We start from the raw sequence: 4,332 nt of genomic DNA on the forward strand, positions 1-4,332 counted from the left end.
ACTCAGACCCTTATTGTTTAACTTATTCATAAACGCTCTGAGTTCAGTCCCCAGCCAATCCACTCTCTTACAGTATGCCAATGACTCAACACTCATCGTTTTAGCTTCTACTGCATCAGGACTACAGTCTCTCACACAGTAATCCTTAACCACATAGAGATATATCCGGTTAACTCTCAATTACTACTAACCCCCCCAAAAAATGCTATTTACACCTAAATCCCCCAAGAACAATAATTTCACTGTTTCCTCCCTACAGAACACAAAGATTAACATTGTCCCTACCACTACATCATTAGGTGTTTTCATTGATGAAAATCTTAGATTTGAGGCCCACATTCAAAACTCTATTAAAAAAACACCAAAAATTGGGAATCTTGTATAGGGTCAGTCATTATCTGTCTATCTGAACAAGCTTGAAAAAACACAGCAGTTACTTATCTATTACCCACCCTCCTTTTTGCCTATATCTCTAAAGCCAATAACTCTCATGTGGATGTACTCTTCTCCAGACTCTGGAATAGCCTCTCCCTCTGCATCATTACAAGCTGAAAATGATCATACCTTTAAACATACCTTAAAATCAACATTACACCATTCCAGATACTACAATTATTTTCTTACTCTTATAACACAGACAAATAAAAGAACTGATTTAACTCCCTCCCATCCTTTTCTTTCCCAACTACCATAGGCAACTTTTCAATTACCTTATCAACTACTTTTCTATGCCAAAATCTCTTACTATTACCAGAGTTAGCGGCTCCAACCTATAAATACAGGACACTTTTTCTGGTCTCATTGCCACTGCTATTTAATACTGAACCTACACCACTTATTCTATATCTGTAACTTAATAAATTATTTTTCTTTACAATGCTTTAAACTATACAAATATCACTCAACAATTTACCATTCCTCCTCTCCTCCTACAGCATTGGCTCATCACTCTAACATTTATTCTGTCTGTACTCTCCTAATTAGGCACTCATCTCTCCTTTTTTTATCATAACATCATAGGCTCATAGGGTGTTACTAGGCTAATGGCCCTAGGGCCCTTACAAGCCTAGCCAAGTTCTACCCTTATTTCCATGATCAGCACTTATTGCCCCTGTCCAAGAGGGACACAGGTGGAATCCCTGGGATAAATTTACAGTTACCCAATCAATTGTTCAGATTGTATTTGAAGAGGATCAGTGAGGTGCTCTGTTTGATATGAAGTGGGAGTCTATTCCAAAGTTGTGGTAACCTCTGGGAGACAAATCTGTCCCTCCAGTAGGTTCCATTGATGTCACATACCAGGTTAAGGTCTTTAGAGCAAATAACCCATGTATCATTTGGTTCTCCGGTTCGATACTCGGCTGGGGTGCCTTCTATGCGGAGTCTGCATGTCCTCCCTGTGGTCACGTGGGTTTCCTCCGGGTGCTCCGGTTTCCTCCCATATCCCAAAGACATGCTGTAGGTGGATTGGACACTCTAAATTGGCCCTAGGCGTGAGTGCGTGCATGTGTGTACCTTCTGTGGAAGGTTGGGTGCTGGGCCGGCAACTTGGCACCGTAAAAACTCCACTGCCAGTCATGAGTGGACAAGTGATCCGCTGTGGCGACCCCTAACCAGGAAAAGCCGAAAGAAGAAGAAGAAGAACCTATGTATCATTTGACTTGTGGATATGCAGTTTTTCCAATAAATCAGGGTCAGACATTGCATTATATGCAAGCCAGAGATTGCCTCTGAGAAGTCTGTATGAAACAGAATAAAGTGATAGTGATTTCAGATGATCCACATATGACAGATGCTGAAGGCCTTGAATTTTCCTTATGAGGAACCTTTTTGGTCTATCCAATTGCTGCAGGTGCTTGGAAAGGTACATACCAAAAGGGGCATTGTACTCAATTATTGTCCTGATGAGGGACGAGTACAGGGATATTATAACTTCTTTTTTTCTGGAGGCAATGCCCTTACTTGCAAGATGAGCAATATAGAATGCCCTTCTTACCACTGTAGAGACATGCCAATCAAAGGTAAGGTTGCTGTCAAACTGTGTGCCCATGTCTCTCAGCGCTGAGTGCATTCTTAGGGTGTTGCTGTTGATGAGGTAGTTAGCAGTAACATTGCTCTTACTGAAAGAGATGATAACACATTTTTTTGCATTGAGTTTAAGACCATAACTTTGGCACCAATCATTTGTTTGTGTAAGACCCTCTTGTAAGATGTTGACATCATTTGGAGATTCTATGATCGCTCCCAGTTTGCAGTCATCAGCAAACTTTGTCAGCTAGACCTTTAGTTTTTGCTTGTACTTTGGAGAAATAGATTCCAAACAGCAGAGATCCCAGAACTGATCCCTGTGGAAAACCACTGGTTATAGGTCTGCTGTTGAAGGTGGATTCCTCTGTTTTGACTATATGTGTTATATCAGTGAGCCAGTTAGGGACCCATCTAATGATATAAGGGCTGATACCTAGCTGGGTGAGTTTGTCGATGATGCCTGAGTGGGGGAATAGTGTCAAAATCTTGGCTAAGTCTAGGTAGGCTGTTAGGCTGTATGCACAGATTTCCCCTCATCAAGGGCCTTGGTGACTGTCTCAAAGAAGTCCATCAGGTTTAACAGGCATGATCTCCCTTTGATAAATCCAAACTGAGAAGGGTCAAGTGTTTGGAGATTACCTATATCTTTGTTGATAAGGTCTATGATGATTCGCTCCATAGCCTTTCAGATAAGGCTATTCAGGCTAATAGAGCTATAGTTCCCAGGGTCAGTGGAAGCACCACCTTTGTGCAATGGAGTAATGATGGCCATTTTCCATTCATTTGGGATGAAGCCAGTGCTTAGACTATGACTGAAAAAAGAGTATCCAATGGTGTTGCCAATTCTTGTTGTAGCCCATGTAGGACACAGCCTGGGATGTTATCAGGTCCCATAGATGCTGTGTTTTTGGTCTTAGAGAGGATGTTTACAACCTGCTCTTTAGAGATACAAAGTAGGAGACAGGGGATAGGGATGTCATGGGTTACGTGTGGCGGGGACAGGGCAGTGAAGTTTTCATAGAACCTGTCAGCCAACAGGTTAGCTATGTCCACAGGCTCAGTATATGTGGTATCATTAACTACCAGTTTGGCACAAATCTGGGCCTTTCCTTTTAGGTCATGAAAGTAACTAAAGACATAGGTCTCAACCTGCTAAGAGGCCAATGTGGAACACAGACCATAGCAATGTGTAACAAACAGTCAAAATGAGGAACACCCTATTTTCACACTGCATGAAAAGTGTACCTTGAACATGGCATGGTCTTTCAACCAAAATACATGCGGACACACACAGACACACACACACACACACACACACACACACACACACACACACACACACACACACACACACACACACACACACACAGTGTCTTGGAAGGCAGGATTAGTAAGGGAGGAGGACTAAGTAAAAAGAGATTGGCAAGTCACAGGACAAATTGGCCTGCCTTGCCACAGGATACGGTTGACTAAGGGAAGGCTCATAAGACCCTTCAGCCAGGACCCTTCCTCTGGCATGCTTAGGGCAGCCCATGGTTTAAAGCTGTGTGTATTCCAACAGTATTTGGCAATCTGAAGTACATGTAATTGTGTTACGGTATAGTTATCTGTCACTGCTTGGCTGAGCTTCTTAGTATAATAAGTGATGAGCAATGCAAGAGTGAGGTGTCTTAGGCAATCAGTAAAACATACTTTTACATAAGACATTAAACAAACACCAATGCCAAAAAGGGAGAAAGATAAGCAGGTCATTCTTTATGGCTCTGAGGATATGGGCAGATTCCCACTTTCAAAATAGACAGTTTGAAAGGGATGCTTCACATCCTGTAGAGAGGCTGAACTAGTATCACTTGGATTACATCTCTGTCTGACAACAGGAAAGAGAAGGGGCACATGACAAGCATTTATGTAGATATGCTTAACAACATTAGGCAGTCCTTGCATCCATGCATCCATGGTGTGCTGCAGCGAGTCTCACGCAGACATCCTAGACTACTGCTGAGCCAAGTTTTATTACTCAGAGTCTGAGGATTGTGGAGGTCAAGAATGTGGTTTCGTTGTTGAACTATGCATATAGCAGATTGAACCCTGGTCTCTCAAACACACACACACACACACACACACACACACACACACACACACACACACACACACACACACACACACGTATGTATGTATTGGTTTAAAGAGAGTGAAAAAATAAAACAGAACCAAAACAGTATCAAAGTAAATAACTGTAATACCAGCAAAATGATTCCTTTTAACTGCTGGTATTGCTCTTATTTACTTTGGTATTGTTTTGCT

This window comes from Protopterus annectens, chromosome 17.part0, assembly GCF_019279795.1.
Source record: "Protopterus annectens isolate FY-2018-M chromosome 17.part0, PAN1.0, whole genome shotgun sequence".
Classification (NCBI taxonomy): domain Eukaryota; kingdom Metazoa; phylum Chordata; order Ceratodontiformes; family Protopteridae; genus Protopterus; species Protopterus annectens.